The 14,819-nt window shown below is 41.8% G+C and overlaps 1 long non-coding RNA gene across 3 annotated transcripts in view; it reads right to left on the reverse strand.

The window, feature by feature from the left end:
* Positions 1 to 4,891: 4,891 nt before the first annotated feature.
* The window catches only part of LOC132327162 (uncharacterized), a 110,698-nt gene continuing 100,770 nt past the window's right edge, over positions 4,892 to 14,819 (reverse strand). For 2 of the 3 annotated variants that reach the window (XR_009486453.1, XR_009486454.1), the window contains 2 exons: positions 9,370 to 9,515; positions 4,892 to 5,960 (listed from right to left, as the gene is read on the reverse strand). This is a non-coding gene — a long non-coding RNA (uncharacterized LOC132327162). The remainder of the gene's footprint in view (positions 5,961 to 9,369; positions 9,516 to 14,819) is intronic. The other variant, XR_009486455.1, reaches the window with a different exon arrangement.

A 14,819-nucleotide genomic window follows, 5' to 3' on the forward strand; every position in this document is an offset into this window, starting at 1 on the left:
AGATTAAAAAATTATATCTGGGTGTGCACTTGAACCTTTATTTTCCCTGGAAGGAACTCTGTAAATAGTTTCCAAATGAAAGCAAACCTAAGATGCAAACATGGAGCTCTCCAGAATTAGATGTGTGTGGCTGTGATCAAGTTGCAATGCCTGAATCCAGATGCTTTCCATTTGTGGTCTGGCATAGGTCTTCCTCACAGAAAGAAGACTAAAAGGATTTTCAACAAAATGAAGAAATTCTTGTATTCTGAAATGTGGGGTTTTGTAAACTCTAATGTTTGTTTGTTTGTTTGTTTGTTTGTTTGTTTGTTTTGAAAACTGCTTTGTTCCAACTCTTACCCCTGGTTGATTCATTGCCTTCCACCTTTCCCACTCAGCCAGCTGGGAGCTGAATGATATTTTTCTGGCTACTTCCTTCATGTTGATGACAACACTCATTATTTCCACATACCTGCTTTGAAAAGAAAGTCAATTTAGGAGTCAAACACGCTACAACAAAAATGCTCTGTTTTGTCTGATTTTATGGAAGAACATTTTAAATAAAAGCCACACTGGGATAAATATACAGTCACATGCAAGGTCAGTAGCTGTCACTAAGATACCTTTACTTTAAAGGATCAATCTCTCACTTTCAGGCTTTTGGTTAAATTGGGTTTCAGCAAGCATTGGTTGGCCAAAATCACAGTTGCTCTGGCTGCCCATGGACAACATGTACCTCTCCAAACCTTTATCAGCCTCTGAATGGAGATTACCTCATTTTCCTCCCTTCTGGCTCTTTCCCTCCACTTGGTGCTCTCAGACTCTGCCTTACACCATCCCCACAAGTCTCATTGCAAAAGCCATCACATGTTTGGCTCCCTCTTTTCACTTCCTGCAGTCCTTCATAAATTCCTGGCAGGGAGGGAACAAGCTTTTTCACTCCCTCCCCCTGGAGTTCTGTCAGTTCTTAGAGCTGTGTTCAAACCTAATCTTAGCCCTGGACATACTTTTACCATAAAATCATCTTTTAAATTACTCCACATTAGTATGGATGTGAGCACCACCTCTAAGCAAGCTCACTTGGAGAATTCCTAGGTACTGGGGGTTGTTATGACATGAGAGCAATTTCCAGGAGCAAACCTCTGGGTTCCATTTTACCACTCCATTATATGACTCAGCCATGGACTGTGTGCTGCAATGGGTGACAAGAAGATAAAGGGCCACCCTTAGTCATGGCTTCTTGAAGGTCAGGCTGTTCTGCCAAAATTATCTGGGAGGGAATTGCTTTGTCATAGGCCAACGTGATACTTGCAACCACAGTTTCCTCAGGGCCATCATCTTGCAAGAGAAGCAAAGGGCAGTAAACGAAGTTTTCATCCAGGCAGCCCTGCTGATATTTCCAGGTGACTTGTGCTTGTGAAAGTGTCCCCATCTCAAAGGCAGATTTCCAGATTCTCCTCTCAGCCACAGCCAGAGTTTGCAAGTGCCAAATGTATCAGCACACCCCAGCATGGTCACCCACATCAAAAGGAGGAGAGGTATTTGGTTTTCTAAAGCCTTTAGACAGCCCCCTATCAAATGCCACCTCTCTCTCACTCAACACAATGATGGTTAAATCTCTGATTTGTTTTCTGTGGCACTGAAGTATCCGTAATGTGATTTACTTGACCGTGATGGAAGGAGGCGAGTTGTTTTCTTGTTTATATTGTTTGAAGATGTTGGCATTAATCTTGAATTCCTTTCACAATTTCCATATGTGGCCACAGAGAACTATTATTTATCCTTTTATTTGTCCTGTTTTTCTCCCTCCACCAAGATTGTAGGTCAGGATGACCCCTTGATTTTGTTTCCTGAAGCACCAAAAATACATAAACGTACATTGCACCATTAGTTTTTAAGTGGTAAGCAACAAAAAATTTTGATTTTTAAATATGCTTGGCAGATAGGAAAAGATAGTGTCAGGCTGTAAGATACCATAGCTGAGGGGGTTCACTTTGTCAATAGGAACAGTTCATTGACCCACTCTGGTCAATTGATCTGTTGGAGAAAGCAGTTGACTTAGTTTCTTACTGTGGGATACCTTGTTATGTCTTGTTTGACCTCTTGCTAGTAAGAAATTGAACCTGTGTGTTTGTCCAACATCATTTAAAAAGGCCAATTTCATTGCTTATTCCTGCCCGAAAAATGTCGACGCCCTAAGGCAGAAGAGAGGAATCTGCAAACATTCCTCACAGCTGACTGGAAATTACTGGGCAGCTCCATGAGCTATGGAGATCCTTGGGACAAGTCAAGAGAGGGAATGCATCATGATGTGAGTGCATCTCATCTCTGGGATGAAACCCCCCAGGACCAGTGGTAAGAACAGAAAGCTCTCAGTGGTGGGAATTGGCTCTTTCTCACTGAAGATGTGTGCTAAATGTGTTCCCCGTCTGCAGGTTCAATTTGGCCCTGAAAGCTTAATTAGTGTTCCTTAGCAACAGGGAAACAGCCTGATTGACAAAAGCCGCTGGTTTTGGCTGAGCCTTCAAAGTGCTCACTTCATGGTTATTTTTAAACTCCCCAAATTCACAGCTGAGCATTTCGATTCAGAATGAAATTCATCAACAACAACAGAAATGAATTATCCCCAGAGTGATGCATTTCTGAGGAAAATGGGAGGTAGGAGCTCGGCTCAAACTTTGTGATCTACGGCAGCAACAATTTTTTGCCTTTTCTCCCTCAGTCTAGAGAAGAAAATGGGGCTTCTTGGGTGAGAGGAAACCAGCGACTTCAACAATTAATGAAAAAGACTATAGATTAAAGAGAGTGAGGAATTAAGTGAAATTATTTGTAGATAACAGTCTTTTGCTGTCAGCACCAAAGAGCTTCAGAAGGGACTCAGAAAGCAAAGAGGACAAACAGTAAAGAAAAATCAAAATATAAAAAAACCCCATGTTTATACAGTTCAAAATCATAATACTAATGTATGTTTGAAGATATTATTCCATCACCATCAGAAATAATGTCTGGTGGCATACTTATACAAATCTGCCTAAAGCATTTTTAATTTTTGCATTGTAATAAAATAAGAATGATGCTTACACCTCTAAGTATTCAGTTCTGGAAAAATCCAGCAGTAATATGTAATACACATGAATATTTATAAGAGTAAAAAAATGATTATACCCTTATTTAATTTTTAAACTGAGAGTTTGGATATTATTAACTCTCCTGGCAGTATTAAGAGGAATAATTTCATAATTCAGTAGTGAAAAGAACTGCAAATGAACCGTAAGTAAATAGAGCTGAATTATCTTTTGTGAAGATCTCAGAGACTGAGGGTATGGGGGTTGCATGTGAAAACCTACAGAAATCAGATATATTTAATATGTGACACGCCACTTTTCTCTAAGTCCCCATGCTCAGGAATAAATCTGCAGGCATCCCTCTCTCTCTGCCTGCAGCCATGTGTCCCAGAACAATGTCACTGCATTGCAGTCCCAGGTGCTTTGGTTTGGTTTCCTATCTATTGAAAAAGGTTTTAGTCTTAACAATTGCAAGGGAGAAAACAAAAATTAATCTTGAGCGCAAATGTAGGGAGTGGCAAGAGCCCTGCACTCCATGTGGAGAGATGTGACAGGAGATGGGAACACAGCAAAGGGATGCACACAGATTATGCACACCATGCTGGCAGCTCCCTTTGGAGCAGCCCTGGAAGGTTCACACCCAGAAAGGAGCTGTGCCATGCAGAGGAGGTGGGACCTCCTGGCCTAGAGCTGGGACAAAGTAAATTGTCCCTAAAATGTGTGTCGGGTGGATGCCAGCTCTGCAGCAAACAGGGCTTTCTTCTATGGATCTGCTCCTGTTTGTTCCCAGCATCTGCTCCTGTGAACACAACCTCTGATGTCACCAGCACCCCCAGGTGCCAAATCCCACTCTGTCCCGAGCTTTCCCCTGTGCAGGAAACCAGAAGAACACACATGGGGGCCCAGCTCTGCAGAAGACCAGAGTGATACCCAACAAAAGAAAATGAAGTTTTGGCAAATAGGACAAACCAGGACTACACAAAATAGACACCCAGTAGCTGATGCTACCAATGATTAAGACAGAGCAGGAAACAAATCACAAAATCTGGTCTATTACAACTGACTCCATCAGGTTTTAATCTTGGAATCACAGAATGGTTTGGGCTGGAAGGGACCTTAGAGATCATCTCTTTCCAAAGCCTGCCATGGGCAGGGACACCTTCCACTATCCCAGGTTGCTCAGAGCCACATCCAGCCTGGCCTTGGACACTGCCAGGGATCCAGGAGCAGCCACAGCTGCTCTGGGCAACATGTGCCAGGGCCTCACCCTCACAGGGAACAATTTCTTACTAATAATAAATCTAAACCACCTCTCTGCCAGTGTGAATACAGTCCCCCTTGTCCTGCTACTACCTGCCCCTATAAAAATGTCCTTTTTCTGCTGCCTGCTTTGCCTGGATTTAACAGTTGAGGAGAAGGATCTTCCTTACAGTCCTCCCTGGTTGCAGGATTACTCTTTGGGTGTGTAAAGCTGGCATTCCTAGAAGTCACATCTTAAAATACCTCAATGTCTTTTTGTATTTATCTCCTCCTTTTAAATGTCTGTTCATGTGCATGTTTTACAATGTACAGAATATGTACTTGTAGTAGTAAATGCATATAATTCACAAATAGGTAAGTGTATATATTATGGAAGGGACAGAAAGAGAGAGAGAGAGAGTGTGTGTGTGTGTGTTCAAGGATTCTTTACTGATACAGGTGCACAATTAAAAACTTTTGGAGATCACTGCTAGAGAAGGAAGAGGTAGTAACCAACACATATTTTAAGTCTTAAGAATGCTGTTGTGTTTTCCACATATTTTGCACATGCATGTATAAAAAAGATGTATATTTTACATATTACTGCATTATTTTTTGTATTACATTAGCATATTTATTAATATCTTTTGCACAGATTTACTGAGCTTCCTGGACACGTACATTAAATTTATGCAATATATCTAACAAAGAGCACACATATATTTGACACATTCTGCATTTAGTTGTAGGTAGAACTGCAACTTCAAATTGCTTGACATATTACATAATAATTTACCATTTACCTTCGGTTATAATTCTGCCAGTTTTGAACTCTTTGCACTGAATTTTTACATAATTTTGCCCTGCTTCTGAGTTACTTTCTTTGGAGAGTTTGAGTGAGAGTGATTTGGCCATTTTTTGAGAAAAACTTGGGAAAAACAGCCAGTGTAACCTATACTGAAAATTGTTCATCCTATGAACATCTCCAGCCACAATCAGGAGAAGAAATTCAGAGAAGAGCAATTCCCCCAAAGGCAGCCACCTTTTTTTTTTTTTTTTTTTTTTTTTTTTTTTTTTTTTTTTTTGTGAAAGTATATCCAGATTGGCCAACCCTTTATTTTTTAGAAAGATCTTTCACTTTTGTGAATCTGGCTCAAATCTTGGCTTTCCCAATTGTGATCTCTGAATGGGGCTGAGAGGATAATATGTAACAATAAAGTCACATTTGAAGAAGAATTTTACTTGGATTTTACTTTCCACTTAGTCTTGACTGACAGTGAGTGCAGCCCTATAAGGAGATTTGGGCTGTATTCCTGCTTGAAGCTTAAGGTTAATTTGTATTTTCAAAATGCAGAGCTGCTCTAGAATTGCTTACCAAGACATTAATTTAAAAACATTCACTCACAGAGCCAGTCTGGCATAATGCTGCAATTGCAGAGTGCACATATTGAATGTCACACACGCCTTTTAATGAAGATTTGTCTTTTCTTGTGCTTGTCATGGGTCAGCCTCTTCCACTCTGCATCACTTGATGAAAATTCCTGCTCATTTTGCCATCCCTCTTTTTGCTCTGTTGTTGAGAAAGTTGTAAGACAACGTTCTCAAATTGTTTCTTTCCTCTTTCAACACCCATCCTTGTCTTCTGTTGCAGTAGAGAGGGGTGTACCAAGCCACAGCCTGAAAAAAAAAACAAGCAAACAACATTTCACAGCCTATTTATATTCAAGATAATTCCTTTTTGTAGATCAATAGGGAGGGCTGAAAGGGGATGCATTTCAATGTGTCTCTAAGTTATTTAACATTTGAAAGATAAATACTTATCAGCACCACCAAATTCCAGCTTTTTAACATTAGTCTTTAAAATCCATTTTCAGTTTTTAAATATATTTAGGACAAATTCATCATCTAAGAGTCTTAAAATTCCATGGCTCCAATTCAGTGAAGAGGTTAAAGGAGAGAAAAGAGGAACAAGTATGTCCAAACTGAGTTAGGAGGGAAGTAAATGTGAAAAGGTGAGACTAAAAGTCATCATTCACTCAGCAGTTTGTAAGGGGTGAATTATGGTGCCTTGGGGAAGTTGTATCATTTACTCTGTTTATGAAAACTACAGATTTTTTCCATGTTCTCACTAGCTCGAGTTTGTCTAGCTAAAAATGACCAAACACACATTTACCACTGGGCTGCTCTGGGGTAAAAAATGGTCTTGGGCTTTCTCGCATCACCAAATTATTATTATTTACTTTGTCTAAAAATACTCAGCAGGGCTGCCAAGCCAATGGCAGCTCCTGACAGGGCAGCTGGACTGGATTGTTCATGGCTGAAACTAGGGCAAGGACTGTGGGCTTCTCTCAGCCATCTCCTGGTTTCCTCCAGGTCCCAATAATCAACATCCACACTGAAGCAAGGCTGACAGAGAGATCACAAGATTTCTTGTGCTTGATTCAACAAGGACTGTTCACAGCATGGCCCCAAATCTCTGAAGGAAGCCCAGTGACAGAGCTGCCACTGGACCTAAGTGGTGATTTTGCTCCCACTTGACCACTGGGGCTCACAGGCAATGACTTGTCCTAAATCTCACCAGATCATCCCAAAGAAAATCTGAGGGAGGTTTGTGAAGCACCTGCTGCTCAAACCTGCAAAGATTAAAGACAAAATGGCTCCTGAATATTTATACGATATAAGAACTCAGTAAACCATCAGGTTTTGCATATACAATATAAGAACTCAGTAAAACATCAGGTTTTCCCTTTTCTCTTTGATTTTTTTAACACTGGTCACTGTTTGATCTGTGGTATCAAAGCTTAAAGAACTTCCAGCTTACTTTTAGTGATTATTTTCAAGTACCTTTCCTGTGGATTAACAGAGATTAGCAAAGGCACATTTTGTCCAAGGTGTGATAGTAAATCCTGGGCTTTTTAGTCTGGCTTGCTGAGAGCAAGATTAAAAATAGGCAGTTTCTTTTATTTTCTAAATTACCAGGGGCATTGGAAGAGATCTGTGATATCAGCTTTAAAATTGCAGTCTCTGCTTGATTCTGGACTCCCCCTGGTCAGGGAGAAGCTGTCTCTACTGGAGACTAGCCATTTTTTGTACTTTTATCCTTATACAAAAGATTTAACAATGTTGTACTTTAAAATGTGAATGCAATTACCTGTGACCTTTATCACTAACACAGGAGCAAAAGGACCCGTTATGAAAACATTTCTCTCACATGAGACAACCACAACACATTTTTGCAAATGGTGTTCCTAAAGGATTTGGCATTTGCTATCTGTGGTAAAATAGCTGCAACCAAAGCAATTCTCACTCAATTTTAAAGGAGAAAGACCCTGAAAAAAATAAAATGCTCCCCTCCAAAAGTGCTCACCATACTCTGCCAAAGTCTTTTTGTGGTTTTTTCATACATCCACCAGAAGACATCATTGAGAGTGGCTCTTCTTTGAGCCCCCCAAAATTACATTTTCAGCTTTCTTATGGGAGGGCTCCCACAGCACGAGGGCATGGAGCTGGGTGATGAACAGACGTGTCCTCCTTTTATTCTGCCAAACCTCAATTTTCATCTCAGAAAAAGGAACCAGCACTGGTGGTAAAAGAGGCTCAGGCCACATTCCAGCCATCTACACTGGTGCCTGAGAGGAGCACTTTGCCTTGGTTCAGCTGCTGCTCTCTCAGGGAGCTGGAAGGGCTCCCTTGCTGGCCTGGCTGACACAGACACTATTGTGCTGCAATTGTAGAGGCAAGAGTTGGCAGCCTGAATATGACCCCTGGAAATTAATAAACCAGCAGAGGTTTTCTGCTTGCCTATGCTGGGTTCAGACTGAAAGAGAGGAAATTTAGGGTGGAGATGAGGAAGAAATTGTTCCCTGTGAGGGTGGTGAGGCCCTGGCACAGGGTGCCCAGAGCAGCTGTGGTTGCCCCATCCCTGGCAGTGTCCAAGGCCAGGCTGGGTGGGGCTCTGAGCAACCTGGGATATGGCAGGTGTCCTTGCCTCTGGCATGGGGTGGAAGTAAATGATCTTTAAGGTTCCTTCCAACCTTTAAGGTTCCTTCCAAACCTTTCTGTGATTCCGTGAAACAGAAGCTGTTGCAGACAATTAATTGCTCATCCTGGAGCCTTTTAATTATAATATTAACAGCAACATTTCGTTTACATGTTCAGGCTTTTTTCATCACCATGGATGTCAGATGCACATATTTATTGTTTTCTATTTAAAGCTTTTCTGGCTTGCAATGGAACCATCTGACTGCTCATCTTAGCTACTACCTACCTCTCTAACTCTTATTCAAACAGGCAAAAAGATACATCTGAACTAGCTGGAGGGGAAGTAATCTCTGAAGAGCAGCAGCCCATGCACTGAATTTTTAACATCTAGTTCTGGCACAACATCAAAGCAGAGCACATCATTATCTTCCTTTTCCAGAACAGGAAAGTAAGGCACAGAGTATCATCATCATCATCTTGCCTAAAGTCATCCAAGGCAAAGCTAGGAACAGAGTTCCCTCTGCTAGAACTCTTGTTTATGGCTTTCTGTGCTGGCTAGCAGCTGTCCTCAGATAGTGGACACACTCTGGAAAGAAATATCATTTTTCTTTTTTTTTTCAGATGAGATCCTGCTCTAGTGACACCTCAATCTATACAGAAGCCCATAATAATTCCTTCAGTAGCAACACATAAAACTCATTTCCTTTCTATTCCCTGATTTGTGGGTTTCTGATCCAAGGTTCACACCTCTGCTGGCAAACAGTGGCACAGCTCAATATTTTGACAGTACAGGGAGCATTTAATATGAGCTATGGCTGGAAAATGAAACATAACAAAAAGGAATCTCCAGGATGACCTCCCTTTGCTGGGCCACATGAAATGATGAACAACATGAGGTGCTGGAGTTGTCATGCAAATGCCAGGCTTGTACTGATGATGGACATTTGCAGCTTTTTCTGAGCTCACAATTATTTGTGAGTGTGAGCCTTTCTTAGAACTTTGACTCTGTACCACAAGGCTGAGAGTGAACCCTGGTCTGGTAGCTGAAAAAAAGCATTCAACCCAACCCCCCCCCACCCCCCACATCAGGGGGAAACCAGAATACAGCCACTTGGACGTCCGGGTTCAAGAGATAATTCCCAATGCTTTTCTCTGCTTCAGGGGAACAGTTCAGGGTCTTTCCAAAGTGACTGCCAGGATCAACTTCACCAATTTTCATATTTCCAGTAGCAGTGAAACTGTAGAAGTGGTCTGAAAGAGCAAAAGCATTGCTTAATTGAAAAGAAAAACAAAAACCACGTATTTCCACATGGCAGCTAGCTTCAATGTCAATAATTACTGCTAAATAAATGTACCAGAGGCAGAATATTTACAGCACTGCCACTCGACTTTTTATGCAGTGCCTTTCATCTGAAAAAATCCATTTGCATTAAAATTACTAAAGTCTGTTTCTCTTTCACATTTAGGTGGCATTCATTACCATCAGAAATTAAAAGACTCTTTGTAGGGCACAAAGTCATCAGTCTACTGTTTGAATTTAGGTTTGTCTAAATTTATATAGGCTACAGCCTCTAAGGCTGCCTTGGCTATTAACTTCCTATGATTAGTGGGAGTTGTGTAGCTGATTCTCTTCTGAAGTTCAGACAATTCCTCCTGTCTGTCATGACTTTTTCCTTCCTGGACAAAGACAAATCTTCATTATTAACACTTCAGCATTAACTCAGAGAGTCCATGCTCAAAGACTTCAGAGATTTCAGCCCTCCCTTGTTTCAGAATCCCAACAAAGCAGGGTCTGTTTTGCATCTGCACTAAGATCAGGGACTTCTTGTGTGAGCTGGGGAACACTCAATCCCCTCAAGCATAGGAAAACAAATTTATCACTCGAGTGTTCCTTTAAGTGGTGCACATGTCAAGGGAGCCCTTTCAAACACTCAGTCCCAGACTGTAATACTCATCATAGCTCTTAACAGACAGGTTGTGAATGAAGAACACTGAACATCTAAAAAATGTTCAGCTTTCGTCGTGGCATCCACTGCAATAAATTTCATTATTTAGTACAGATGCAGTGTCTTGCCTGTCTCCTGTGCATGTAATGCTTTTGCCCTTGCCACATTCATCTTGTTCCAATAAGTCTAAGTCAGAACTCAGTGTGTTGGGACAACTCTGTCCCAACATCCCAGAGAACCTTTGCACTTGCTTAAAATAGCCAAATCCTCATCCACAGTGTGACAAATACCACCCACCCACCCCAAAGAACTCAGCAGAGTGGCGTAGCAGTGAGTCACACTTGCTCAGGACAGCCAGGCTGCCTCCAGGCTGCCTCTGGCATTGATGGATTTGGAAGCAGAGCCTCAGGGAGCTGCCCCCTCCACGTCCAGGAGATGTGCACAGCAAAATGTAACACTTGGCTGCATCTCCTCTGCCTTCCTGCAAACTTTGGGAACCCATGAGATCTCTGCTTCTACTCAGTCCTGCTCTATTTGTGCTTGATGTCAGCACAGGGAGACTGGAGGTGGTTCTCCTTCTCTTCTGACTTTCACCTGGCTGCCACAGCCTGGCATGTTTCTCCTTCCCCACTGCCTGTAGGACCACACTCTAAGCTGGCCGCTGAAATAAAAGCAGCACAAAAGGTTTTGGATGTTATTTTAACCTGATGATTTTTGACAGTCTCTGCACTCTTCTGTATTGCTGCTGCTGTATTGCTGTAGGGACGGGCAGCTGTGGCTCAAAACATTGGGAATGCTGCAACTCAGACCCACAGCTGGTTTGTGCATACATATCTATGGCAGGGGCCTGGGGCTCTGAAAACAGAATGACACCAGCAATGAAGAGAAAACTTGACACTTTTACCCTTAGGAATGGTCTAGAAGCAGTTTATTCAATAGGAGAAAGTTTTTGAACCATAGGGAAGGAAAAGATCTTCCTGATCTTACATTTCCCTTTATCTGTGCGAGGAAAGTTTTGGGTGCCAGTATGCTTCTAGGTGGAGGACAGAAAAAAACAAATGGGAAAAGACACCTCCTAAAATGAGGTCCAAAGAGAACTTGGCCAGGGACAAGCAGAAAACTTTATTCTCTGCCTGTATATCTCAAGTGGAGCTGCTAAGTCAAGAGTCCCATTTTTGGTAACACATACAAATCTAAGAAAAAAACCCAAGTTCCTTAAAAGTCAATGGCAGTTTTTCATACAGGTATGGGGTCTGCACATAGCAAAAGAGAGAGAAGTGGAAGAAAAGCAGAAAGGAAGGAGAACAGGCCACAACATCCAACACCAAGGACTATGACTCCACTCACCACAAAACTTAAGATCAGGTAAAATTCTTCTCACTTTACTTTTAATAGAAAGTGGAGCTCTCTCACACACTTGCTCACATTCCTTCCTGCTCATTTCCACTGAGACTTCACTGTTTAGTCAGTTATCTTTGTTGTATGTTTCTTTACATTCAAATTGGCTAATCTTTCAAATTTTGAGAGAGTTCTTTGCCAGAGAATTCCTGGGGATATAACTTTTCTTTGATAAAATCCAGAGTGACTAAATTAACAAAGGACTGACCAAATTAACAAAGACTGACTAAAGATAAGATTCTTTCTTTGAACTGGAAATCCTGCTCTACCAGCAACAGTTTTTAAAGAATCCTAAAATAAAATATGCATGTTTCCACCTTTGTGTTCTGGTATATCAATTCTTGGCAACCAAGACTCCCAATTTATTAATATCACAATCTATGTATATGTCTCCCTAGGAATTTGGACCTTAGCCTGTAGCATTTCCTACATTTGACCTTTAAAAATCCCAAATGCAAAAATACCTTTAGAACTAATTTTCCCAAACCAATCTGGGTTTTGCACTAAGTGTCCATGCAGCTCTCAGCTCCATGCCAAAGCCCTACAGGAGGGAGGGAGCTGGTGGGGAAAGTGAGACCTGTGGGGTTTCTCTAGGAAGTCATATAGCCAGGAAAATGCTGGATGTCAACAGATTTCTGTGAGTTTAAATGAGGGAGTAACTTCTCTAAGGAGACATTCTCTGAAGGCTTCAAAGCTTTTTTAGCAAGTTACTTTACTTTCCAAAACAGAGGACCAGCTCCTGTGAGACTGAAGTGCTAAAGTGTGTGGGGAAGGGTTGGTGTGTGTTGACGCTGCAGTTTCTTCTGCTGTGTGCTGCTGTTCTCTGGGGGAACAGGATCCAAAGTTTTCCATGATGCTGCAGAGGGGGAAACATGTCAGTGCTCTCAGCAATGGCCACAAGCCAGAACATGACAAGTTTCACCTCAGCATGAGGGAAAACTTGGCATTGAAGGTGGCAGAGCACTGGAACTGCTGCACCGGGAGGGAATGGAGTCTCCCTCTCTGGGGACATTCCAACCCCACCTGGACTTGTTCCTGTGTCACCTGCTCTGGGTGACCCTGCCTTGGTAGGGGTCCCAATAATCTCCAGAGGTCCCTTCCAAACATAACAACTCTGTGAAAACAGACGCCCCAAAACCAGAGCAGATTTAACACTGCTCAGGTGTGGAAGTCAGGGAAAGGCTTGAGGTGACATTCACATTCCACAGACACTCTGAGTATCTCTAAGCACCAGTGCCAGGGTGCCAGGACATGTGTAGCAATGCTGTCACCTCCTTGCACACAGCTGAGAGCTAAAAATCCTGAACCAGTGAATCCTGATGCTGCTGAAAATCCTGATGGCTCAACTGCTATCCATGTCTTAGGATGACATGGGTCAACAATCTAATTAACCACATAACCTTCAAGGTGCTTTAAGCATGTTCATATATTCTCAAAAGCAAACAGATGTAAATGAAACTCAATTACAAACAATAAACCCAAAATGCCCTTTTTGGCCAAACCCACGTATTTCTAGTGAGTTTGTGTGTATTTGTTTTGTGGCTTCGTGGCAAATGAGCTTTAGTCAGAGCAGTCATCAATGCTCTCTAGAAGTCTTACTAAATTATGTGTTCACACTGAGACACCCCAAGCATGTTGGATAAGGCAACACCAAATTAAAGCATTGGGCATTGTGTACTACACCATAACTGTATTTATTTAAAAGGTATAACAAGAAAAGGTGGAGCTGAAATTCTAACTGAGTGGAGTGAAAAAATGAAAGCGCTGCCATTGTGGGATGTCATAACAGTAATGAACAAGTGAGAATTGAAAGAATGGTTTGATTTATGCCTTTAACAAGCTTAACCACACACAAAGCAAACTGTCATCGCCTTATACTCGTTATCTGTAACAATTAGCAGAGCTAATGACTCCTTTTGCTTTCTGTATGAGACAAGATGTGATCCAATCCCCACCGGAGAAGAGTTCACACAATACAAGGAAATGCACAAAGGGGAAGGTGATCCCTTTTATCTCCTGGTGTTTATCTGGAGTTATTCTCCCCAGCCCAGTCAGACACTGTGGTGTATCTCATTATTTGGAAACTGCTTTGGAGCTCAGAACACAACTGGAGCTTTCATGCTGGCCTTCAAAGGGATCTTTTCATGGCTCTCCCTATAATATCCTGAGAATTACACAGATCTCTTTAGAGAAACATATGCAAGGAGCACCATGGGTTTACAAAGACTAAGTCCATGAGAAAAATGGATATAAAGTCGACAGAATTACAAAATGAATGAGAGCAGGGAGAGCAGCAGGCATCAAAGAGCTGGGAGTCAGGAAAGCGTTTGATAGAGTGCCTCTCAAAATATTATTTCCCATTGGCTCAGACATAAATACTGTCACAGGAACTGTCTGAAGGACTGCAAACATGGAATAATAATAGACAAGAGGGTTGTGTCTCATATGTTTCCTATAGAGACAAGGGGTAGCTCTCATTTCATGGAGCATCTCTACTTGTGATGTGTGAGGGGGAATGAAACAGCTGGTTAATAAAATATGTAGATAACATTAAGTTGAGAGGAGAGGGTAGAGAAACACAAATGAGAGCAAGAGAAATAATACCAAGAGCCCTGGAGAGCTTAGAAATATGGGCAGGAAATAAGTGAGATGCAGCTCTTGGAAATTGGTGCACTAATTTATCAGGGGAGAAATGGCATTCACTGGAGGGAAAAGTATGGAGAGCAATAATGCTGAAAGAAGGAGAGGAGAAAAACAATGATGCATTTGCAGTTTGAGAGAACAAAAAAGGCTGTTAGGGTTTTATGGCACTGTCCTTGTGAAGCAGTGAGCACCAAGTGGAAGATTCCCTTTGTGCAGCTATGGAGAGGGAAAACGGGGAATAATGATCCTGATGTTCACCAGTGCCTGGTGTGACCAGCCTTCACTTTGAGAAAACTCCTCCTAGGGGTAAGAGGCAGGTAAATAGAATTCTCTCACTTCTAACCCAGGCAACACAGTGTTCACACACCCCTCACATCTTGTCCTGAGGCACCAGACATAAGAACTCATCCTTGGCACTTTGTTCTGGTTTAACTCCTACACTGCTAGAAACTCTGGATTTAGGCTGACATGAGACCAAAATAAAATGTACTGAGTTAGTTTCAGGACATTTTATCACCAGAAAATTACTGACAATTAACAAGAATTATGAAGAGCAAGGGATCCAAGG

The sequence above is a fragment of the Haemorhous mexicanus genome, chromosome 5 (genome assembly GCF_027477595.1).
Source record: "Haemorhous mexicanus isolate bHaeMex1 chromosome 5, bHaeMex1.pri, whole genome shotgun sequence".
NCBI lineage: Eukaryota > Metazoa > Chordata > Aves > Passeriformes > Fringillidae > Haemorhous > Haemorhous mexicanus.